Source organism: Haliotis rubra, unplaced genomic scaffold, assembly GCF_003918875.1.
Source record: "Haliotis rubra isolate DU_JTF1 unplaced genomic scaffold, ASM391887v1 Scf171, whole genome shotgun sequence".
NCBI classification, from domain to species: Eukaryota; Metazoa; Mollusca; class Gastropoda; order Lepetellida; family Haliotidae; genus Haliotis; species Haliotis rubra.
Genome location: NW_025765681.1, coordinates 115410 through 142185, shown reverse-complemented (window position 1 = coordinate 142185; position 26776 = coordinate 115410). Strand labels below are relative to the sequence as shown.

Here is a 26776-nt window from a genome sequence, read left to right as displayed (position 1 = left end):
ACAGAAATCTTTACTAGCTCACTCAAGCCAAATAGATTTGTCGTAATACAAACTATGCAAACCTAGGAATAAAAGAAACCGTTGTTGAATTTCATTATATCTGTTAAATCGTCATAAATTCTTGCAATAGTGTGCAAGAAGTAATCTTTTTCTGGCTAATGTTCTGTTAACATTCTCCTATTCTCGCGGTAAACACGTTTTCTGCCGAAATCGCCGATGCCCGACACTTACCGGTTGTTTACATCGACGACTGAACTAGGAAGTGGACCAAGTCTGTAAGTGATCAAAATCTTGCAGTGTCACGAATATTTGGGATTTTATACCAACTTGGACATATCATTACTTTTTACCGCCCTTTCCGGCAGGATTGCTCTTACATACACTCAATAATGTTAATTCCTGGTAATACCGCGAGAATGGGAGAAGCCTCGTTTCGTCAATGACGGATCGTATTGTTTATCACCGGGCTCACGAGTGGTAATTCACCTCGATGGATTTAGAAGCTGATAGATGTAGATGATAGAGGAGAAGGTCTTCATTTCAAAAACAACAAGCATTTATGCGATAAGAATTGTTTGTGTTATTTTTTTCAGCCGATATCCGTAAGTACCTCGAGAATAGGAAACGCCTTCCTACTGGTTAAATGAGGATGGGGGTACGAAATGAATTTGCAACCGCATACCCTAACCCCTTCCATGTTCGAAATGTTGTAATGCTGTGCCTAAAAAGGGATATTATTTACTTTTAAGGTATGGTGTCTCAGATATCTGTTAGTGGTATTGTATTTATCTTTTCAGTGAGTGAGTGAGTTAAGAATTTAAGTCACATCGGCAATATTTCAGCCTTTTCGTGACTAAAAACAAGTTATAATTTCATAATAAATACAGGTAAATTATAAAACTCTGTCAACGAAGGACTACCAGAGCGGTTTTGTGATGATAACTGATCACTCCCCACACCATAATGCTGTCTCCACCCCACCGATCTGTTTGCCGAACACAGTACTGATGGTAACGTTCTCCCCGTCGACGCCCGTCAGCATTTCGCAAGTGAAAACGTGACTCGTCGGAGAACACAACACCATGCCAACGTCGTAACAGCCACAAACGATGCTGTTCAGTCCCTCGTCGGCGTTCACGGCGATGTCTATCAGTCAGGATGGTCCAACATAAGGGCGTCGACACCGTAATCCTGTCGCACGGAAGACAACAGGCGTCGGACGGTGGAAGCACTGATCAAACGCCGTCGGCCTTGGACAGCGATGGCGGTTCTGGCAGCCGGCAACGTACGATCCCGACGTTGGCGGTCCCTGGTGGTTCTTGTTTGTTGGTACCTGTTGGCAAGTCTTATGATTGTGGAATGATGGCAACTAAATCGTCTGGCAATAATCCTGCTTGATGTGCCAACCTGCAACATGCCCAACGCCCGTCCTCGTTCCTCTGGTGACAATCTATGCATTGCAAAATATACTTTACTTGTGAAGGTACATTCTCTTCCACAGAGGTTACTCATGTCATATCTTCCTACGTAACCTCTGTTCTAATACGGCATATTTCCTGTCCTCGTAAAATCTAACGGCAAAATATCGCAACACACATTATCTCCCTTCTTTCTATCCAATCAGAACACGTGTTAAATAGACTTAGATCCAATATGGCGGCCTCCATAGAGAGTGCAGGAATCAATGGACAAGATGTGTTTGTCGGGACTAAAGCTGGTAGTGGCAAGTCCCAACTTGCGAGATTCTCCCATTTATCAGTGAAGCCAAAACGATCATCGCTATCATTTATGATGAGAGGCAGACAAAGTTACATGCCAATCCCTGATTCTTGTTGATATTCCTTCCCAACACTTTCTCAACTTGACTAATACAAGCAAATATGGGGCCACAAATATCCCTCCTCTGCCGGGGACTTGTGTGGATGTGACACACAAGACATTTAATGGCGAGCTTGTTCGTTGTCAACGAGGGCGATGGAGACGCCATTGATCCGCCATTACATGGCTGAGTTCTGTCTAGAAGAAACGTTTGCGCATCGCGCTGGGGAAGACGTTCTAGTTTTCCCGATGCATACGGAAATAACCGAGGCCTGGCGAATGATCACTTTTGAAACAACGTCGCTGATTGCACAACCAAATCTGATTGCCTCCAATCACGAGTCTTGAACGCTCACACCATGAAATGGCCGTATTAGAACAGAGGTTACGTAGGAAGATATGAAAGGAGTAACCTCTGTGGAAGAGAATGTGAAGGTACAGCTAAAATGAGAACGGTTTTTTGCCGACGGTCATGTATACCCCTAATCAGCATGTTTTACGCATGCAGTTTGTGCTTTTCGTGTGTGTTGTGCATGAATTTTGTTGTTGTCATGTGATGTGTTCCATGATGTCCTCGGGCAATCCGTTCTTTACTGTACAGCATTATTTATTGTCTTTTGTGTTATTAACAACATTTCCTACGATTATTTTCACTCTCAAAACCATCCTATTACAATATTTCAAAATGTACAGGTGGTGCGTTTTCAGTGATGTTCAGTTATAGTTCAGTTATTTCAATTTAAAGTGGATGTTTGCAAGAGAGATTTTTAATGGCCTGAAGGCAAGAGAGAGAGAGTCTGAAACGATTATGCATTCTTTATATTTACGGTGTTTTTTAATATATTAAAGAGCTATTAATAAGGCGTTTGCTTCTGCTGTAAAAATAGAGCTGTTATTTGGTAATCGAGATTATATTTTTCTGGATCCAATAACAGTGGCACAAGCAACAGCGCCACCATCCTTGGACCCATCTGTAAATAAGGATTTGTATTCATTAGATTTACTTTTTAATTGATTAAATTCGTGTTTATGTTGTAATTCATTAGTTTCTGATTTTTTAAATGCAGTTAATGTTAGGTCGACTTGTGGCTTATCCAAGTACCAAGGAGGAGAAGAAAGAAGACGGAAGGAGATATATTGCCAGCTCAATGCCGGCAGCCGAAATAAATGGTTTAATTCTTAAACCAAGAGGCGGAACAAGAGAAGACGTTTTGTTGTACAAATCCTCATAAAGAGGATAAGAGACACATTTAGAAAGAGTTAAGGGTCTTTATGCGTTTTATATTTACGGCAGAAATGTATACAAATTATTTTTGATTTGGAAAATGTGAAGCCGTTTTCAAGACACCACTTATGTATTTTGTTTAAACGCAACTGCAATTGCATTTCAATAGTATGCATATTTTACCACGACAAGAAACGCCAAAATCATCCACAAAAAGCAATCCATCAATTGAATCATTTAAAACTTTAGCTAAGCTATTGATCTTGATATCAAATAAAGTAACAGACAACATACTGCTTGAAATACACAATGCCATTTTAGAAAGTGGTAAAATCTAACATATGTTAATATTTGGGATTACACTTTCTTAGTAAAGTACAGATTCTAGTCCCATGCGGGATTCGAACCCACACCCTCAGAGTCAGGCACCTAATCGCCAGCACGCAAAGTCAGACGCCTAGACCGCATATACTGCCTAGTGGAGCACCTTGATCCTGATGATAATGATCAGATAGGGTAGAACCAACGCAGACTTGAAATTGCCTGTCGGTTAAAAACTTTGACATAAAATGAGGCAAACGGCCCCGTAGGCCAAAATCATGTAAATCTTTTAAGATGCCGTGCTTCCAGGTGGTATCATAAGCTTTTTCTAAATCGAAAAGATTAACACTGCATGCTGCGTGTTAATAAAGGCATTCGTAACAAATGACTCCAATCGAACTAAATGGCCAACGGTACTACGATTTCTACGAAAACCACATTGAATATTTGTGATTAAATTATTAGATTCCAGGTACCAAGTTATTGACCATGCGTCCCATGGTTTTGCAAACACAGTTATACTGATTCAAAAAAGAAACTTCACAAAATGTAATTTGAAAAATAATGAATAATTTTTCTCTGATGATACATCTGTAACCGGGACGTGAATGGGAATACTGAGGACCAGACACTGATTACGGGTTGTGGGATCTATTCTTTATTGACAGACACCCTGAAACACATGTTTACAAAATAAGTGCCAAGTTAAGGGCAAACATATAAATATAGATAAATATATACAATCACTGAACCTCTGATATCATTTCTAACATATAAGAAATGAGTGTAATATCAATTAATGTCAACAGATGCACATTATATAATGTTGTTGTGGTAATAGTTACATTGCCATTAACACGTTGACTGAACCACCAAGAACGGTAACTCCTTGGTATTACAATAACGTTTCAAATACGTCGTACCAACGTACACATTATGATGGACGTGTTAGAACATTAGACATAAAGTCTATCAACTATGTGAATAACATAATAACTTTATACATATTACACAATGATAATGTTCATACCCTGTGCGTGACACTGGGGTGTAGAAGAGCCACGTCTCCAAGATGAATGAATATACTGCTGCTACAAGAACAAGCAAACCAAAGTCTCAATATTCTAAATATGTATATATACAAATCACAACAATCAGTAGCTATGGTTCAGTACTGACGTAACTATGTGTAAGCTATATCAGGTCAAACTTATAATCATTCACACATTCAATCATTCTGCATGAGAACTATAATGTAAATCAAGTGCGTTATGGTTATAATGCACAGTAAATAACCTATGCATAAACGTCATTGATTAATAACAAATAAATAAAGTAGCATAGTTTTAAGCATGAGCGTTATTTACTATATCACTGCAAGATAGTCTACTTACCTCTGCATAATATTTACAATTGCACAAATATACTTTAACCTATGTTATTATCATGAAGAACATTTAATAAGCACTAATAACATTGTTATTTAGTACAACATATATAAAATACTTGAAATATTGTTGCTACCTTTAGATCTGACGTGTTTGTGCTCTGAACTCCGATCGGATTGAAGTGAAGTGCAATGGCTGACGTGCAAGTAGTGTTTAGTGTTTTAAAAGAACCAATCGACACAAGGGGCCAAGCAAGTCAAAGGGCACAACACAAGCGATGACACAATCTCCTGACACCCCTTATACCCGTAATGGACTAGGCAAGATCTAAAAATAACCATAGACTAACGCTTAAAATGATACTGCTTGCGTTAAAACTATAAACAATGACAACTTCAAATGAACCAAATCTTACATGACTTCATACCTTCACACACTTCCCCTCCCCAACAAATGATGTCCCCATCATTATAATTTGCCAGTGACAACACCCAAAATAGCCTCAGTTAGCTTCTCTGGCTGGTGAGCAAACATTGCCCCAGAGGCAAGAGAATTGAGATAATCCGCTCTCACCAACCAGTCTGGTGTAGCTACCGCAGAGAAAACATACTCCCCACTCCACATCCATCTCGGTTGAACTCGGGTTCGGCCTGAACGTCATGGAACTGGAGTTGGTATTTCCTTTTCTGCTGGCTGATTATTCTCTTCATCAGATACTTCATTGCTGAAATCGCCACCTGCCGCTGATGTCTGATCCGGCTGACCAGTATCTTCAGACGTTACTTCCTCCCTCTCATCATGGACAGCACTAGCTTCATCATTTCCTACCCTCGCTGTCTGTACTTCAGCTGGCCCACCCACTGATGAATCAGTGAACACTGGAGCATGATATGAATAGGAGTAAATATCTAAGTCCTGTCCATCTGAAGAACTTTCATCATCCTGGTGCGATATCTCTGATGTGGCTTTCAGGGATGTTGATGATCTTTTCCGTGGTGTTGGGATAACTTGTCTGGGCGTTGGGGTTACTCGTCTTGGCATTGGAACAGGTGGTTCCAAATTAGGAATGTAGCCAACTGGCAACAGAAGATTTCGATGAAGTGTCTTCTTCCTTCCCTCGCTATTTTCTTGCACAACTGTGAAAACAGGAATAGATGGATTTGGTTGATTCACAACAATATACACGTCATCTTCCCATTTGTTAGCCAGCTTGTGTCGTCCGTCAAAGGCTACAATTTTTACAAGGACTCTATCTCCGACCTCCAGTGTTGCAGCACGAGCTCTTTGATCGTAATTTGATTTCTGTTTGGACTGAGCCTTCTTTGCTGATACAGATGCCAACTCATATGCTTGCTTCAAACGTTCCCTGAGGGACTTGGTGTATTCAGAAATACATCTGGATTTTCCTGGCTCTATGTCCAATCAAAAAGCCAAATCAACAGGTAATCTAGGGAGTCTTCCGAACATCAGAAAGAATGGAGATGCTGATGTTGTCTCATGTCTTGCACAATTGTAGGCATGTACCAAGGGACCTATATGGGCTTTCCAATTCCTTTTCTGGTCGGGATCCAGAGTGCCCAGCATGTTACAGAGGGTTCAATTGAAGGCCGCTTCGCTGTACCCATTGCCCATGGGATGGTACGGCGTGGTTTTGGACTTCTCAATTTTCAACAGTTGGCACAGTTCCTGCATTACTTTACCAGTGAAATTAGCTCCTTGATCTGAATGTATCCGCCTTGGTAGTCCATAGTGAACAACAAAATTTGTAAAGAAAGTTTCAGCAGTTGTTTTGGCTGACATGTTTCTTGTTGGGTATGCTTGGGCATATCTGGTAAAGTGGTCAGTTACAACTAGAACATGCTCCAATCCACCTTTTGATGGTTCCAACGTCAAGAAATCCAAACATACAAGTTCCAAAGGTGCTGATGTCTGGATATTTACCATTGGAGCTCGGCTTGTTGGTGTTTTCCTTCGAAGACAGCGTTCACATCCTTGCAAGTGTGTTTCAACATCATTTGACATCGCAGGCCAGTAGAATCTATCCCTCAAAAGTGCTAAAGTTCTATCTCTACCTGGATGTCCAACGTTGTCATGTAAACTGTGCAGTGCTGCAGTGCGACATTTCACCGGTAGAACCAACTGTTCTTGGTCTTCTCCATCTACAGTGGTAATTCTAAAGAGAACTCCCCTCTTCATTTGGAATTGGTTAAAGCATTTCAATAATGATTTCACTTCAGGATCATTGATGTACTGCATCCTATTTGGAGATGTGCCATTTCTCAAGTGTTCTAGGATTATTCGAAGAGATGAATCTTTGGCTTGAGCTCTCCTCCATTCCCTTGCATTCAGCTCGCACTGATCATCCTCAAGCTCCGTATCCTCTTCAATTATATTCATAGAGAAGCACAGACTTTCAACCAAACTTGAGACATGGATGGTATCACAAATGGCTCTCACAGACTCCTGGGATATTTGCTCATCTTCAACATAATCCTGATGATCTGGTAAGTGAGATAATGCGTCCGCGTCAATATTAGCCTTTCCTGGACGGTACTTGATACTGAAGTTGTAGTTTGCTAGTGCAGCCAACCACCTATGCCCAGTTGCATCGAGGCGAGCACTGGTAAGTACATAGGTTAAAGGGTTGTTATCAGTGAACACAACAAAGTCATGCCCATACAAATAGTCATGGAACTTTTCTGAGAACCATTTCAAACACAAAAACTTAAATTTATGTGCTGAATAGTTCCTCTCAGAACGTCCTAATGCTCTACTTGCATAGGCAATGACTCGCAGATTGCCATCCTGGAGCTGATACAGCACTGCACCCAACCCATGTGTACTTGCATCAGTATGGAGTTCAAAGGGTTGTGAATAGTCTGCATGGCCTAGTACAGGTAGGGAACACAGGCGACGCTTTAAGTCACTGAATGCTTCTTCCTGTTTTGGGCCCTAGATCCAGTCTTGATCCTTGGATGGTCGTCTAGATTTCTTCGAAGCAGATTTGGGCATAAGCTCAGAGAGAGGCCTTGAAATCTTTGAAAAATCCTTGATGAATTTGCGATAGTAACCTCCAAATCCAAGAAATCTTCTGACTTCTTCTGGGGTAGAAGGTGTTGGCCAATGTCTTATCTTGTCAATCTTGTCTGGATCAGCTTCAATCCCAGCTTCAGATACGATATACCCTACGTATCAAACCTTTCGCTTAAAAATTTACATTTCTTTGGGGCAAGCTTTAAGCCACATTCTTGGAGACGACAAAAAACAAGTTCTGGCCTCTAAAGGTGTTCCTCATAGGTCCTGGAAAATATGATAAGGTCATCGAGGTAGATGAGGCATATTTTGAGATGGAGACCCTCTAGGCATTCTTCCATGAGTCGCTGATAGGTAGCCGGTGCGTTTGATAGTCCGAACGGCATTCTGTTGTGTTCAAAGAACCCTAGCGGTCCAACGGTAAATGTTGTACGAGACTTGTGGTCTTCCTCAATTTCAACTTGGTGGTACCCGCTCTTCATATCTAGTACTGAAAAGTACTTCATACCACCAAGACAATCAAATAGCTCTTCAATCCTTGGCAAAGCATATGAGTCCTTGATGGTACGCTTATTCAGCTGGCGATAATCAACACACATCCTCAATCGATCGTCCCGTTTGCGAACCAGTACAATGTTGGAAGCCCAAGGGCTGTGCGATTTTCTAATAACCCCAGCAGTTAAGAGCTGTTGTAGGTGACTGCAAACTTCCTCATACATAGCAGGAGGTATGCGCCGATGCCGCTGTTTGAATGGTCTATTATCCGTGAGTTCTATTCGATGATGAACCATTGAAGATTGTCCAATATCCTCCTCATTCTTTGAAAATATATCCTGAAATCTCATGATCATATCCAGTCCATGTTTAATCTCCTCCTCTGAAAATCCTTCTTTATCAATATCTATCTGATCCAATAACACATCTGCTTCAACAGGTAGGCATTTGGGTGAATCATGTATGGTTACTGGTTGAACTTCACAGAGAAGAGCCTTTGGAGGTATACATAAGGTCTGCGTGGTCACATTTGAGATGTGTACATCTACAATCTCTGGCCTTGAACTATTGTAAGTGATGAGTGTTGGGGCAACATCAATATTAGCTGGTAGCTATGACCTGTGGGTAGGCTGAAGAAGTGCACAAATTCCTGGCGATGTTAATCCCTTCGTGATCTGACTCTTAATGATGACATTACTATTTGGAGGAATGATCATATTCTGAGTCTCAGTGCTCCTGACTAAACCAAGACGCCATCCATTGCGTACTAACTCCTTCTCCCTGAGTACAATGCTTCTGTAGGCCAAGTACCAAGGTGTATATAAATCTGCTCTCTGGAATTTTGGTCCATGGAGTTGCCTACATTCATCCAAAAGACATTGCAAAACATTTGTACCCAGCAAGGCAGGGACACGTGCATTATACCTTGTTTCAGGAACAAACAAGAGTAGACTGGAGACAGGATTTTGAGGGCTGATACCTCCACCGGTAAGGATAATATTAACTTGTATATATCCCTGATATGGGAGTGAATGACCACCAGCACATTCGATATCCAAAATATCTCCAATGGGTTCAAGCGCAATGTGCTGCAAATGAGATGTGTAAAAGGTCTCAGAGACAATTGACACAGTAGCTCCTGTGTCCAATAATGCTTGCACGGGCACTCCTTCAATTACAATCTCAACTTCATTACTGTTGCAAACTAATCCATCTGGTACTGTAGGGCGTGATGAAGGACCTAAGGGCAGCCCCTTCCCATAGGCCTCTGCCAGTTTAAAGGATGATGTAGGTGATCAAGTCTTACTCTTCATCCTCGAGCACTATGACCTGGGTAACCACACCTAAAACATCTAGGCAACTCTTCATTAGTGTTGTTCCACAGTGTCCCTGTCTCTGGTGGAGAGACATATCCAGTTGTTCCTTGTGTTGAATAAGGATGCATCCCTGATGCTTGTAGGTCAGTTCCATATGGCTGTTCATTGGTGACATCAAAAGCTGGATGTGTAGAAAGAAATGGCTTGGATTGTGAACCAGTGTATGCTGGAGATTTCCCTTTGCCTCCACTTGATCCTTTTCTCTCAGGTCTGTGGGGATGATTGACTCTGGGGTTTGAGAAACTGGGGTTTGAGAAACTGGGGTGTACTTGGGATGGCGGAGTTTGAACCTGTTGCTGGTAAACTTGACCCTGATGGTGGCACCTGAGCTCCGCAATCTCTGCTCTTATTTCCTTCACCATTTCCTTCAAGTCAAGAACTTCTTGCTTCGAGGCTGCCTCAGAACTATCTGAAGTGAAAGCCATTTAAGCTGTAGCTGAATTTTTCTTCTCTGTCGTGGGCTTGTTTCTGTTCAGGTCAAATTCCACTTCTCGCAGACAAAGACGTAGTTCATCAAAATTAGAAATGACCTCATATTTGTGCGCAGCCAAGCTTTTCAATCCATCCCACATTTGAGCCCATCCCACATTTTGCTCCGAAGCATCTCATCCTGTTAGTCCAAGGTTAAGTGGCGCTGCTCTGATATCTGATACATAAGGTTCTCAAGGCGACATCCCCATGTGGACACATCCTCATCTTCCTCCTGAGATGCACCATAAAACTGTGACATAAGAGTCTCCTTCCTCCTAAGTGTACCGAATGCACTCCTGATTTTAGCTAAGATATCCTCTATGCTTGCTTTATGGCCTACTTTCATGGATATCAAAGCTGCTTCTCCTTTGAGAGATTTCCTGATAGCTTGTAAGACAACTTCACGTGTATGAGTCTTTGACTGTAGAAGACAGTCAACTTCATATCTCCACAAATCATACGTAGTAGCCTTGTCTGTCTCTCCACTAAATATGGGACGCCTAGGGAAGTGATGGTAACTTGTAGTCGAGCTTGTCCCAGGATCTGTGGGATCATTGTTCCCAGTAGGTATCTTGTGGGCTGTTCCTTCCTCCAGTTTAATCAAGGACCCTTCCTGTTGTGCCATTCCATGAATCCATTGCTTAAAGTCCTCCCCTGTGTCGACTTTGGTAGAGATATAGAGGGGAAATGAACTAGAAGTTGACACAAAGTTGACACTGTAACATGTAACTAAATATGCTTAACTCGCAATAAACCGATTGATCCCCACTGGATACCAAGCTGCACCGTCAAAGGCAAGTGAAATCCTGAACTAGTTCAATCAGGTACAATCAGAATACGAGAATGAATGGGTAATTGGTTAAGAGACGATTTGGCCAAAGTATGAGTTGAAAAGAATGAGAAAAGAACAAAGTCCTATTGGAGTTGGTAACTAAGTTGTTTTGTTTCTTTAAGGAAACGTCATACAAGATTACCAGCAACAATAAACCTTGGAAACAATTATTCAAGCCCAAAACCTGAACAATAACTATACAACTAAGTAATGATCGACAGGTTATGCAATTTAGAGTTTGACAGGACAAACAAGCAGGAGTGTGAATTCAATCACCAGCATATCAGCATATACAACAGTCTACCTGCACGATAAACGGATAGATTGGGGAAACATTGGAATTAGTAAACAGTATGGTCACAGTGCAGTGAAGTAAGGTGTCACTGTGGTACAAGTATCACTGGGTTTAAGTCCCTAATTAAAGTTTATCTAAGTTTAGATGTCACCAAATTAATCTATAGGGTAGAGCTGAAAAGTAAAGATCACACTCTCACACTTACATGCGGACCTGAAATATGATCTGATGCTAAGAAATAACTAATCAAGCGAAGCCAGTAATTGTACAAATAAAATATCTAAATTATACTGACTGAAATGATCTAAGTTGAAATGCAATGTGTGGATCCACAAACTAACTAAACAGGTTGGTACCAACAAAGTCAAGAGAACACACACAAACTATGGCTGGCCCTTAACTAAAGGAATTGAATCAACACCCACTGCTTAATAATGTAAGTACAATTGCTCTATGGCATATGATGAATGACTATAAGATCTTTATTGTTGCAAGTACTTTGACAAAGTTAAATTAATCCCAACCAAGATTGTATTGGGTCAGGTAAATAAATCACATCAAGTAGGTCACGTGACGCACATAATGCACAGTTCAATAAAGTCACAACTCATTAGCACACGCTTATGACACACAAGTCTCCAGTCTCAGCTCAAGTCTCACATGTCCGAGGTAATCGCAGAACAAGTCCCAGCACTGGTGTTACAATCAGTCCTGTAAATGAAACCTGTGCACTGACCGGTTCAACTAACAGCAAGATGCAGGCAATGCTTCATCCTTCTCAACCTGTGGTGGCTCTGTCATCAATACTCTGCAAAGATCCTCACTGGGGGCTCCATTATGTAACCAGGACGTGAATGGGAATACTGAGGACCAGACACTGATTACGGGTTGTGGGATCTATTCTTTATTGACAGACACCCTGAAACACGTTTACAAAATAAGTGCCAAGTTAAGGGCAAACATATAAATATAGATAAATATATACAATCATTGAACCTCTGATATCATTTCTAACATATAAGAAATGAGTGTTATATCAATTAATGTCAACAGATGCACATTATATAATGTTGTTGTGGTAATAGTTACATTGCCATTAACACGTTGACTGAACCACCAAGAACGGTAACTCCTTGGTATTACAATAACGTTTCAAATACGTCGTACCAACGTACACATTATGATGGACGTGTTAGAACATTAGACATAAAATCTATCAACTATGTGAATAACATAATAACTTTATACATATTACACAATGATAATGTTCATACCCTGTGCGTGACACTGGGGTGTAGAAGAGCCACGTCTCCAAGATGAATGAATATACTGCTGCTACAAGAACAAGCAAACCAAAGTCTCAATATTCTAAATATGTATATATACAAATCACAACAATCAGTAGCTATGGTTCAGTACTGACGTAACTATGTGTAAGCTATATCAGGTCATACTTATAATCTTTCACACATTCAATCATTCTGCATGAGAACTATAATGTAAATCAAGTGCGTTATGGTTATAATGCACAGTAAATAACCTATGCATAAACGTCATTGATTATTTACAAATAAATAAAGTAGCATAGTTTTAAGCATGAGCGTTATTTACTATATCACTGCAAGATAGTCTACTTACCTCTGCATAATATTTACAATTGCACAAATAAACTTTAACCTATGTTATTATCATGAAGAACATTTAATTAGCACTAATGACATTGTTATTTAGTACAACATATATAAAATACTTGAAATATTGTTGCTACCTTTAGATCTGACGTGTTTGTGCTCTGAACTGCGATCGGATTGAAGTGAAGTGCAATGGCTGACGTGCAAGTAGTGTTTAGTGTTTTAAAAGAACCAATCGACACAAGGGGCCAAGCAAGTCAAAGGGCACAACACAAGCGATGACACAATCTCCTGACACCCTTATACCCGTAATGGACTAGGCAAGATCTAAAAATAACCATAGACTAACGCTTAAAATGATACTGTTTGCGATAAAACTATAAACAATGACAACTTCAAATGAACTAAATCTTACATGACTTCATACCTGCCACACATCTATGTTTCCGAAATGGGATCCCTATCTTTCGACTCTAGAAAAACTTTAGCAAAACCCACTCAAACCCATCCATTCGTCGTGCAAATGATGTTAGTGCCAAATCAGGTTTTGCACGTGCAGTTGATCACGTGATCTTCGCATCGAAGTTTTCTTCACATGCAAGTGTTTGCATTGGCCTCAAGAATTGAAAAAACACTTTTAAACCACAGTTCTAACGGTACTTGAAATGCCACGATTGTCAAATGTGCAACGTGAACGTGCCGTTGGCATGTTGCAAGCGGGAAGATCAGTTATTGACGTCGCAAGAGCAATGGGATGCAGCCGTCGTACTGTGTATGACTTGCGAGGTCGTCTACAACAAACTGGCACCACTTCTAATCGCCCAAGGTCGGGTCGTCCACGTGTGACGTCACGAGCAGAAGACCGTCAAATCGTCCTACGTCACCTACGTGACAGATTTCTGCTGGCTACACGAACCAGGGCTGAGATGTTTAGAGGTCGACTGTCCTCACAGACCATTCGAAATCGGTTGCGGGCTGCCAATCTCCATTCTCGACGTCCATATCGTGGGCCAATATTGACGCCATTTCATCAACGTCAACGTCTGCCGTGGACCCAACGTCACCTCCGATTGACCCAGAGAGACTGGAATCGAGTCGTCTTTAGCGATGAGTCCAGGTTTGCCCTCAGATTCGCGGACGGCAGGCATAGAGTCTGGAGACGACGTCGTGAACGGTATGCCCAATGTTGTGAACAGGAAGTCGACAGATTCGGGGGGGGGGGGAAGTTGCATGGTGTTGGGTGCTTTCTGTGGGAACAACCGTTCCCGACTTCTGGTCATCCGTGGAAACCTCACAGCTGCTGCTTACTGCGACCAGGTGCTCACCCCTGAACTCGTTCCTTTCATGGCGGCTCATGGCCCAGGTCTACAGTTCCAGCATGATAATGCTTGGCCGCATTCCGCGATGTTGACACGAAATTTCCTTCAAAACGCTGGAACCAACGTCATGGACTGGCCATCGAGGTCCCCTGACCTTAATCCAATAGAGCACGTTTGGGATGCACTTGGGAGAAGGCTTCGTGGTCTTAGGAACCAACCTCAGAATTTGCAGGAACTTGGCGCTGCCTTGCAAGAGCAATGGCGCAGAATCCCCAATCACGTGTTCACAAGCATCGATGAGGAGACGGTGTTTGGCAGTGGTGAATGCGCGGGGCGGCCATACACGATATTGAACTGAGAAATTTCGCATTTTTTATTCTTGTGACTTGACATTCTGTATACCCATGTTTTTGAACAGCGGTGTAACCTAATGGAACTGATTATGGCACTGTCAGTGTATCGAGTACATCACACAGATCTCAGCAATGAAATAATAACAATTTAACCATCTTACCATCTCTTGTTCTTTTAAAGTGCCCTGAAGAAAGAATGTGAAGTTTCTTTTTTGACTCAGTATAGTTAAAGAAATGGGCCTATAATTAGATGTATCAGTCTGGTCACGTCCAGGCTTGGGTATGGGCACAACTATGGCATAACGCCAGTATAAAGAAAATTTACTAGATAAGATGTCCAAATTTCATCTAATGAGTGAGTGAGTGAGTGAGTGAGTGAGTTAAGATTTTAAGTCACATCGGCAATATTTCAGCCATATGGTGACTATAAACAAGTTAAGAATTCACCAAAAATACATATAAATTATAAAAACCTGCCAATGAAGGACCGTAAAATCAACTAGTATCAAGTAGTGGTATCACAGTATCAAGGAATAAAACTAGCAACTCTCTCTAAAATTGGATTTCAAGTTAGGACAACAGTATAAAAATGGGCTATAGATCGCCAACAACTGAAGGTAGATCACCATAACAGGGACCATGGGGACTTACAGTACCTTTGCTACCTGCATGGACCCTCCAAATTCATCTAAAATAATCAACATTGTCTCTAAACATGGCTCAGGTAAGTGTTTTAGGAGTTGATAATGTATATCATCAGCCCCTTTAGCAGTATTATGGGCTTGTTCAAGAGCATGTTGAAGTTCATGAATAGAAAAGATTTCGTTATAATCTTCCCCGTTATCCGAATGAAAATTTATAATTTTCTTCTCCTGCTGTTTTTGGTATTTTTGAAATTGAGGAACATTAGTTAGATGAGGAAAAATGTTTTGCAAGCGTTTCACCCAGCTTATTTACGGTATCAGATTCATCAGTTAACAACTGATTTCCTGCTTTGAGATGGTGTATGCTTGTCCCTTACCCTTACCTTTAATTTTCTAGATCATGTTCCATACCTTTGACATTGGCGTTCGTGAATTTATCTTTGAAACATAATTTCGCCAAGATTGGCGTTTGTTTTGTTTAAAAGTACACCGGGCTTTTGCATTTAGAATTTTAAATTTACTTAAAGTATGAACCATTGGATAGCGACGGAAATACTGTTCAGCATCTTCCGTGCCTTCCGTGCTTGTTTGCAGTCAAGAGTAAACCAAGGTTTACGTATGTGAAGATCTGCAGAGGACTTCGGAATACATTCATCAGCTATTTCGTTAGAAGCTTATTGGAGAAGAGCTTTATAGAGTCGGGAACATCACTAAAAACATCAAGTGTTAGGTTTTCTGAACAAAGAGTTTCATAGCAAGCCCAGTGTGCTTAAGTAAAATTCCATCTCGAGGACGGAGGAACACCAGATGGTGTGTCGGATTTTAATACGGTAGGGAAATGGTCACTACCACAGAGGTCATCATGAACTCACCATTTCATATTCACCTAATACATTGGAATCTGTAGCTGATGGTTTGTAATCCTGGATTTATAGCTGGAGGTCATTATAATTGTTCCGAAGTCCTCTAACATTCCATTGTAATAAACTGCAGCTGGTGGAGTAACTCATGGTGGTTTAACTAGAGATCGCTAATGAAGGGAAGGTCCTTTGCACTGCAATGGCGGCAATGGAGAGGTTTCCATATCCCGGGGTTCAAAACTGTTACGAACCTCTAAAGGATTGTGTAAAGATACTTCAATTTGCTTAAGGGTCTTTGCTTCTTTGATGTTCTTGTTGTTTCCTTTCTGTTTTGAAAAAGACTCTTTTGTTGGGGTCGGGTTTTTTCCAAGTATGGTTTTCTGGCACAGATTCCAGTCTACGGTCAATTGTTCGAGACTGAGGGGTAGATGGCACATCAGTCTGTGTTTCAGATGTTGAAGTCATCTCAAACGTTTAGGTCATCTCAGAAAGAGGTTAGAGGATGTTTTTTCTGACTTTGACCCAGCTAATTGCTGTCTGGCATACACTATCCACCTTTTGGATGGAAGAAGAGACTGCAACAGAGTACGACTTTGGTAAATGTTTTTCGGTTTTTTTTGCATCTGGTCCGCAACCAATTTCTTGGCGTCAGAGAAAGAAATGTTGTTTGTATATTTGACTTTAATAATCCTGGATTCTTTCTCAAATACTAGACATTGCTTGGAGTAAGACATATGCTCACCACTACAGTTTACTCATTTGATGGCATTTGTGCAATCAGTGTTCTCATGTTTTCAACTGCAGCGTGAGAAAATTGGGGAGTTGTTACAAGAACTGGCCCCATGACCAAAATGTTGACACTTGAAACAACAGAGTGGATTTGGGATATATGTATCCACACCGATGTTCAGATATCCAGCTTTGATAGATGTCGGTATTTTTAAAAGGGCAAAGGTAAACAGGTAGGTGTTAGTATTGACTATTCTATCATTATCTTTTCTTGTGAAACGGATGTCACCTCTTGAGATTTGAGTTCTTTTTAAATCTCCTCTTCTGATTTGTCAGACAAACATTTCGAACGATCTCGAACAATGCCTCGACACGAATTTAATGATTTGTGCACTGATACAACAATCTCAGCATCAGAGAAATGGTCTACAACCAGAAATCGTGTCCATGAATATACAGTTAAAACAGAACTTTCATCATCAGAAGATGAAACAGTGTCTGCATCAATATGCCGTCTTTTATTTGTGTACTGAGAACCAGTAATTTGAGAGGAAGCCATGTTGAAAGGTAAAATATTCCCACCCGCCATCGAGTGTCAACAAGGACAGTGTTGTAGTGGAAACCGACTGCAGACACTAGGGCTACAGGGATGTTATACTCAAGCAATATCAACACAGGTAGAAAATAGTGCCAAACAGAATAAAAGTCACGTTGGCTCTGCCCTGTAAAGTTATTTGATGACAATTTTGACATGGAGGTCAATAATGCTACATTGGCACATGAGCCAACGCCTTTTGGGCAGTATTATATGACAAAAACGCGTTTACTGGAAAACGAAAATGGCCAATACCAAATAAGATAAATGTGGAGTAAATGGTCTATGCACGGGGCACGGCATGACCAGCCGATTGATAGAATCGGGTTGATTCTACCACCCGTCTAGGTGAAGTAAGGGGCGAAGTGGTGTGTTGGACAAAAGGAACACGGTTCTAGGCTCCCATTGCCCTCAACGACCAGACTCCCCTCCTCTACCAACACAGGGGCACAACCCATGGAAACGGGTTGCCCAATTTGGTCTTACGACCAGCAATGGAGTGCTGTGGACCAATATGCCCCCGGGTCCACACGGAGGTCGAAGAGCTATTAGCGTTACCCAGCACCCACCACGAGGAGGTGGCTCTTCACGGGTGCCTTATCATTTCAATTCTTAAACGTTCTTTCATATAATATATTTAAAAATGACTAAATGTTGATGGTCGGGCTTTACTTGGAAAGTGGATCATACCGAATATAGTGCAGATAAGGACAAAACTTTATGGATGAACAACTTCTTTGTTCGGATGATGCAACGTTTCGATACAGATTCTTGTATCGTTGTCAAGCAAGTATGAGTCAGACTGAAACAGGTTGAATATATATACAGCAAAATAGTTAATAAGAACAACAAGAAGTTACTAGGGAAGTACACTAACAATGTGATCCATTGTCACTGGCTTCTACATGTAATCCCTTGTCAACACATTGACTGGCCAGATTATTACACCAAGTCTCTGCTACGTAAACCTAGGGCAGCGCCAACGCTATTTGACGGCAGTATCAGTGTCTCGGGAAGTGTGCCAGGACTCCAAGGATCAAATGTTGATGAGATCCATGCAGACTATGAACAACATGTATCGGCAGACATCACAATGAGTACAATTTGGATCAAAATTCCCAGGCATACAGAAGGCCAGAGATAAGAAAACAACAGGAGTTCGAGGAGGCAAATCTGTCAATTTTCGTCACTCATCCTCAAGAGGACGATCTGGGAGAGGCTGTTCAGCGGGTTCTCCCGTTCCTGTCGTCAGTGAAGATCAGGTTCGGAACGACTGGTCCATTCCACCCCCAGCCGTTCCTGTACAAGCATCAACCGTGGATGGACAATATGAAGCGTTTCATATCGACAATATGAAGCGTGAGTGAGTGAATGAGTTAATATTTAACATCACATCGGCAATATTACAGCCATATCGTGACGAGAACAATTTAATTTATATCAACATTAAAATCAATAAATTGAGAGCATAAAAAAATCTATCATCGAAGGATAGTAAAACTCCTGGAGTATCACAGCTCTCGATCTAAAACTAGTTCACTATCATAAAAATATCTCACTGTAGACAACAATACAATATAAAAACGGGCTATAGATCACCAGCAAGTGAAGTCTGATCACCATGCTACATTTAAAAATCTGGTAAATTTAAATTGCCTTTGAATGTTTCGGGACTTGCGTACCCTCTCAGGAACAAAATGAAGCGTTTCAACCTAGACTATCTATAAATACTTAAATTGGACAAGTTGAATATGCCAACATCTAATCAGACCCATCGATTACCTAGCCAGCATGGATTTACAAGACGCCTATCTGCACATCCCTATACATCCGGCCTCGAAGAAGTATCTACGATTCCAGTATCAACTGCCAGTGGAGGATCCTCCCCTTTGGAATTGCCTTGGCCCGGTGGTTATTTACACATGTAACAAAACCCATAATTGTGTTTCTACATCAAAGGGGATTTCGCATTGCCTTCTACATAGATCACGGCATACAGGGGCATCAACTAGCAGATCAACACAGACGTGAACTGCAGTTTACAATCCAGTTACTATCGCAACTGGGCTGGCTAGTCAGTCATATGAAGTCGGACGCAGGAAGCTAGAGCTGCAGTCCCCAGGCATCAAGTTCATCACCACAAAGAATCGCATCGCTGGTCAAACATACAGGCATGTCTTCCAGCAGCTCTCAAATCACCACTACCGATAAGAGCTTGGCAGCTCAGACTCTCACACGCAAAGAAAGGTTGCAATTATGACCACTTCAACGCTTACTAAAACCTCATCTCGTCAGTGTGCAGAAGATGGCCATATCTCAGCGCCTGAAGTCATAGCTACTCTAGTGGACAGACAAGTCAAATGTCTGCGACGGGACTTATTTGCAAGTCATTATGATTCACCAGAAGCCTTCTACATAAATCTCCAAGGCTCAACAAGATCACGCAGTTACACTGCAGACAACCTCAACTAAGACCTGGTCAAACTCACACACAGAACCTTCTACGATGATAACTGTGGAAGAGTTTCGACCAGTTTCGTCTCACACCAGATCAAAGGTTTTATCTGAAACCTTCACATCCTCATGTACCAAAGCAGAATGATTTTGGTGCCATCTGAGAGAACTACTTTCCAGACACCTGAAGGAATATACACCATGTCAGCATCCGGCTTGGCGCCTGCGAACAGCTCCAGTTATCACCCAACTGGCCCTACGGATCATGGAAAAATCTTAAGTCTAAAAATTTGCTTACTAGACACCTGAAAAAACATACTCTCCGTTATCACCCTGGCCCCGGGATCATGAAAAAATCTTAAGTCTAAAATTTGCTTAGTAAAAAATTTAAAAATTTGCTAAGATTTTAGATAAGACTGGATCATGAATCTGTCTCAGCAAAATCTTAGCTAAGACTAAGACTAAGACAGTTACCATGGCAGTTTTAGAATGATGTAATCATGTCCGGTCACTATTAATTCATTGAGGAGTATAGTTTAGTAGCATGCACCTGCAGAAATGTTCCAAACAAGTCAACTGACGCTTTTATCTCCGCCCCGGTGAATTTGAGTGTCTTTAAGGTTGGAATGTTTTCGAAATACAACAACACGAACGCCTAAGTGCGCTTTCTGCCATATTGCATTGGAAGGCCGGTATTGAGACGCCTATTACATCACGTATATTTCCTATTCAGCTGTGACAAATACATCACTGAATTCCCCATACATTTTAGTATCAAATAAGAAATGGTCTTTGTCACTAAAACTAGTGTCTAGGTGATATGAAACGAACGCTGTGCGCGAAAGACAGCACTTGTTGAAATGTAAACAAAGAAACATTGAGACTTTACACTGTGTACTGCATTTTCGTAAATTTCAGACACCCATTCGTCTATTCATAGCATGAATAGGCTCAATACTTTTAGAACATACATGGAAATAGTATCGTAGCAAGAAATAGCAAATTAATAATAGATACAATACAGTAATGTGATATGTTTATACGAAATTGTCAAAGTTTCTGTGCAGCGTGACGCCATGACTGACGGAAAATCTCGCAGAACAACAACGGTAATGATCGGCATATCTGGCTTCTTCTCTTACTTACAAAAAAAACGATAAAACATATAAGAATACACAGATAGTCAGTTCATTCTGATTACTTACATCACACATTTATGTACAAACGATTCCAGAATCAAGGGAAAGGTTCTCGCAAACTCCTGTGGACCCATGTCAGCGAAGCCGCCATTTTGTAAGAAATCGGTCAACGATAGTGATGTCATAAACGTTAACATTGTTTTTACATATTTGGCAATTTCTTTGAGGTGAAGGTCGGTTGAATAAGAGTAAACACAATCGCCATGTCCCACCGATTACACTTTCAGTGTTATAATAATATATATTTTGTGTATCGTTCAGAAATTTGTTCATGAAAATAATTTCATTATCTACATTTAGCCTTGTCCTATATCATGTCCGTGGATAAAGGGTAACGGTTTATATTCTTTCAAGGATTTTGTTTGTTAGAATAATATTTATATAGGAAATTGACATAATGAGTGTAGTAGATCATATTTTAAACCCTTAAACAAGGATTAGAAGAACAAACGTAGGCGTAACTGCAACATGTACTTAATTAGTTCCTATCATGTGCAATATTCGCCATTCGGACCAGTATTACAGTTGCATATGAACAGGTTAATGAACAGCGATTTAACTTCCATGACCCCGGGGCCAGGTGTTGTGAAATATTCTTTTTAATTTACGTCAGATTGATGCCAAACAGGTGCGCGTGTTGTTCATATTAAGATACACAGTCAAACCGTCTAATTATGGATCTATTCAGGGCATTATTTAAATGGTAAAATCAGTCATTTTAAGTTCTGTCGAAAGAGTGTTAAATTCAGACATAGGAACAGAAACCTTTTACACAATTCATGGACATTATGTAAGATATATACTGATCAGCATACCAATGTCGTCTTTTTCCGACGTCGCAAAATACATAAAACAAGCAATGACGTCAACTTACAATGTTGTAATCTTTTCAGTAATTTCATTACATTTGAAGATATGGCTAGTACTCGGTTAATAATGATGCAAAATCAGTCAAAATACATCTACACAAACAGGAGAATATGTGAATTTAAGAACTAATATAAAGGGAAATATAGCGTCCGTATCAACAACGAATTCTCTCCAAGTGATCTGAGTTACATTGACCTAGTGTTAAGCATAGCGGAGTTATGCCCCCTTATCTTTATACGTGTATGACCTCTCTGTCGTCGTTTGACGTCATAGAAGAAAATCCATTTTTGACATTTATTGCGAGTCATTTTTAATGTTGAGCATATAACGTTATGCGCAAGCAAATAAACCCATTTCATATATACTTATGTCGTTCAGATATCAGGCTGTAATTTCTTCGCTCACACTTTCCGTAAAGATGCCAAATTAAACAAATCGTAGCACACTGCTTTTACCGGTGCATGATCAAAAGCGGAGAAATTTACTGTTTTTTAACGCATAGCAAAATTTTGGACATCATGTAGCAGTAGCATTTCTCAAACCGCTGAGGTATTTGTATTTATATTTATACCAACAGATAGGAAATTTAATATTCCACATTTCTGTGTTATTTTTATAGCTGTACGCAGATCCAGGACCACGCGAGCGCAAATCTCACACAACGTTCACTTTTCAAACCTTATGAAATTGTGCGCCTGAAAAAAAACTCGGCATTAAAAGAGCTTAAGACTGGTTGGTAGCAGTCTCAGGATTTAAGACAAAAAATGATCTCAGTCTTAACTTTGAAGACTAAAAAATGTAAGTGATCCCCGATTTAAGACAATTTTTTGGACTTAGGATCAAAATGACAGACTTAAGCAATTTTTAGACTTAAGTCACTTTCATGACCCCAGGGCCTGGATACAGGAATTAAACTCACCAAAGTACCTGAACTAGTCGCTCTACTGAGGTGATTCAAACGAGAAGACCAGCAGCAAAAGTTTAGAGCTCTAGCATGGGACCTCAACATAGTGCTGCAACATATTGTCAGCGACGACTATGAACCATTGAGAGACACAACTATTGAGTTGTTAATATTCGAATGAGCTACAGCGGCTAGAATGTCAGAAATATACGTCCTCGACTACGGACAAACCAGGTTCGACTCCAGAGAGCATACAGCAGTCCACCTGGGTCTCAGATTGGACTTAATAGCAAAGAATCAGCTACCTGGTCAACCAGATCGACAATTCTACGTCCCGGCATTGTCTACGGTCCTTAGACCACAAGATACAGAAGATTTGTCCCTCTGCCCATCACCAAAGGAGTTCTTTGGCGTGCTGTTATTCCACCTCAAATCATCACGGAACCACCACCAACAAAGCGATTTCTCTCAAGACACAGGCCTGTGCATAACGTTCTCCCATGCGTCTATAGGCACGTTGACGTCTATCACTATTGTAAAGTTAAACCTGGACTCATCTGTAAACACAATATTTCTCCACCAAAACAAGGGTCTGCGGACATGATTTCGGCACCACATTCGGCGAGCTTGTCGATGACGTTGTGTCAGGATAGGGCCGTATGGCGGGACGTCGTGGTCTGATCCCGTGATGACGTAAACGTTGTCTAACTGTGTTGGGGTGGATACGGCGAAGTCCTGGGATGGTTCGGGCAGTCATCACTGCAGTCTGAAACCTGTGACGAAGATAAGTCACCCTTATCCATCTGTCCTGTCTTGGCGTTGTTACACATCGACGTCCAGAACGTGGCCGATCAATGACGTCATTTGTGTTCTGGTAGCGTCTCACCAGTGCAGAAATGGTGTTCCGGTGGCAGTGGAAATGTGCAGCCACTTGTCCTTGAGACATTCCCCCACGGACCATCCCAATGGCCTCATGACGTTGTGCAGACGTGAGCCTTGGCATGCTATGCGTTTCAATAGCCGTTTAATTTTTTGAACGATCGCAAGGGCAGGGTTGAGGCTTTCCAAAGTGACAGTATTGTGTGGCATTCATTTGCTCTGTTTCTCTTTCCCGGAATGCACGTGCAACAACGTATTGTACGTCTCAAGGACGAACCCACTGACGTCACGGAACGTGGCACGTGCATGCATGTTGGATACATGTCACTAATCTCTGAGTTAAATCCTTATGTGTCTACACAGGTTTGATAAATTTAGATTTTAAATTTTTGTATGCACAGTTTCTTTATGTGCCTAGTATATATCATGAGTCAGGCTAAGGAAAAATATGTAGTTGTTATGATAAAATTGATAGTTTATACTTATCTTGACTCATGATCTAAAGGGCCCACCCAACCGTCCCTCTCATCACTTCTTCACTCTTGGCTTATTCAGGAGAGAGTGATGATGAGAGATAGGCCATAGTCACATGGGGACACTTTTGGCGGGAGAAGGGAGGCAACTCGTGGTTGAGTGATTTTACGTTCTCTTCAGGGAACTAGGGATTCAAGTTTCCACAGTCTAAGTAAATCTAGGCTCAGTATTATTCGTTACACCGCTATACCGAGTCTGACAAAACCTAGTAGAATGTCGCGTCAGCTAACCTTTCAGCGACCTATGACCGTCAATCAAACGAGAGACGGCCGAAAGAGATTTCACCAATCAGACAACGACTACTAGTTAGGGCTAGGTGGGACTTACAAAACGGGTTTCTAGATTTTTTTCTTCCATGGTCGCTAACACTGATCTCAACAAACGAAAATTCGCATAAAACTCAGATATTTGACCTGCAGTATATACGCTTAGGGTTTCTAATGACACAGTTACTATTAGCTTTATATTTCCGCAAGATGACATCCTTCAATATTGACAAAAACGCTATTTTCAGCGACTCTTAACTGCGTCCTCTATGTATATCACTCTCGAAGCGATCGTGCGGAAAAAGCAGTCGGAATCGTTCGAGCCTTTTTAGGTTCAGGTTCAAATGGTATGTGCTAATGTTAACTTTCGCGATTTGGTAAGCTGTGTTCTGACTGGTCAGTCAAAATATTAGCTGACGCGACCTTCTACTAGGGTGCAGCTACAAATGTTTTGTGTACAATATCCTGATACATAAATGAATAACTCCAGCACAATTCCAAGACATTACGTGAACGTTTGCAGTCCATTCAGACTCTTGACTTCAGTATCTAGTGTGACCACCACGAGCGGCAATAACTGCAGCACAGCGTCTATGCATGGAGTACACTAATCGATTGATGAAGGTTGTTGGCACCAGGAACCACACTCTGAGAAAGGCCTGGCCTAATAAATCGGCTGTGTTTGGCCTCGGTATGTCATTATTCAGTCTCCTCTGAATTTCATCCCAAAGATTTTCAGTTGGGTTTTAAATCAGGACTAAGGGCTGGTCACTGCATACTGTTGACACCGTTCTGCTGTATGAAGTCCCGTGTCGCTCTGGCAGTAAAGGCCCGGTCGTTATCATGCTGGAACATGTTGTTGTTCCGGTGACGTGCGAAATGTGTATGACGTGGGGTCTGAGGCTTGGTCGATGTAGCGCGCTGCTGTGATGCCGTCGCCTCTCTCCCTGGACCAAGGTTCTGGAACACCACAGGACCCACTCTCTGGTTCAGGCCTATTCCACCCCATACCATGATGCTTGCACCTCCCCATGAGTCTCTTTCCATAACACATTGGTCTGAGTAACGCTGGCCACGTCGTCGCCATCTGCAGTTGATACGCAGTACCGACTCTCATCTGTGAACAGAACACTTCTCCATTTGCTTGTATCGCCAGTTTTGGTGTTGTAGGGCAAACGGTAGACGTTCACGCCGATGACGAGGGGTGATGATAGGTCAACGGTAAGGTCTACAGCAAATGGAGGTTCCCGCTAAGACGTCGGCGTACTGTATCAGTACTGACTGTTCTTCCGTGTGTTTTCACTGTCTGGCGTGCTCTTTCGGAAGCCTACATGAAGGGATTCTGTACATGCTGTCGCGCAAAATGGCGGTCTTGTCGTCTTGTGGTCATCCTGGTCTGCCAGTACGGGCGATCAATTGTGGTGTTGGTGGCCCGGAAACGTTGCTGCTGCCGGTAGATGGTCCGAACGGTGACATGGAAGTGATTGGCAACGGCTTGTGCGGGTGTGGCCAAGTTCAAGTCTTTCTAGCGCCTTGTTCCTGTCGTGAGAAGGGCATCCTGCTGACGTTGTAATGTGAATGTTTCAACCAGGTTTTGGGGTGCATTTTATAGGGCTGGTCTTTGTGAACAACACGTGCAGCATGAGTTGCATGAAAACAGAGAAAACATCGTACCATCTCCGAGATCAGGTTGAGCCTTTGAGACCATTTCCTGGGTTCCATTCTAAGTTTGGTAAGGAATGTCTTTGCTCAGGTAAAATTGGAGATGTCAAAATATACAATCAAAACATTAAAATGAGTTTACAGTTATCGGTTTCTGCGAAGGAAAATTTCAAACTGACCTTTCTTTTGCTGTTTAGTATATATGCACCCCATTAAACAGTGTTCATTTAGAATAATGATCAATATGCAAAGTGTAGAATATGCTAATATGAAAAGAAACCAGATTAACAAATTCATAGATTATTTTAGGTTGACAATGTATCAATGTATCCCACAAAGAACATATCCTATTAAACATTCTTTATATCCAACTTTCTTGGCAAACTTTTGTGTGGATCCAACACAATCCACATCTCTTCATTCAGAGTTTAATGTCCTCGATATTATAACTGTAAAATTGTTTTCACTCAGATGATAAATATGATAAACTTAAATTACTTCATACATCAGTAAACGTAAAACTATCCTAAAATATTTTGAAAACCTTTTCCAAAATATGGTGTTGACAATTTATCCACTCAACATCAATATAGTATCATGATAAATATCGTCTTTAAAGTTGG

The 26776-nt window shown here is 41.2% G+C and overlaps 1 protein-coding gene and 1 long non-coding RNA gene across 3 annotated transcripts in view; one reads left to right on the top strand and one right to left on the bottom strand.

Annotated features, from left to right (window-relative positions):
• The window catches only part of LOC124272612, a 138189-nt gene that overhangs the window by 101895 nt on the left and 9518 nt on the right, over positions 1–26776 (top strand). The gene's annotated exons all lie outside the window — the stretch shown is intronic.
• On the bottom strand, positions 20102–24517 carry LOC124272617. Its single transcript, XR_006897373.1, has 3 exons — positions 24370–24517; positions 20542–20543; positions 20102–20114 (listed from the first exon to the last, which is right to left on the bottom strand). It is a non-coding gene; the product is annotated as an uncharacterized LOC124272617 (long non-coding RNA).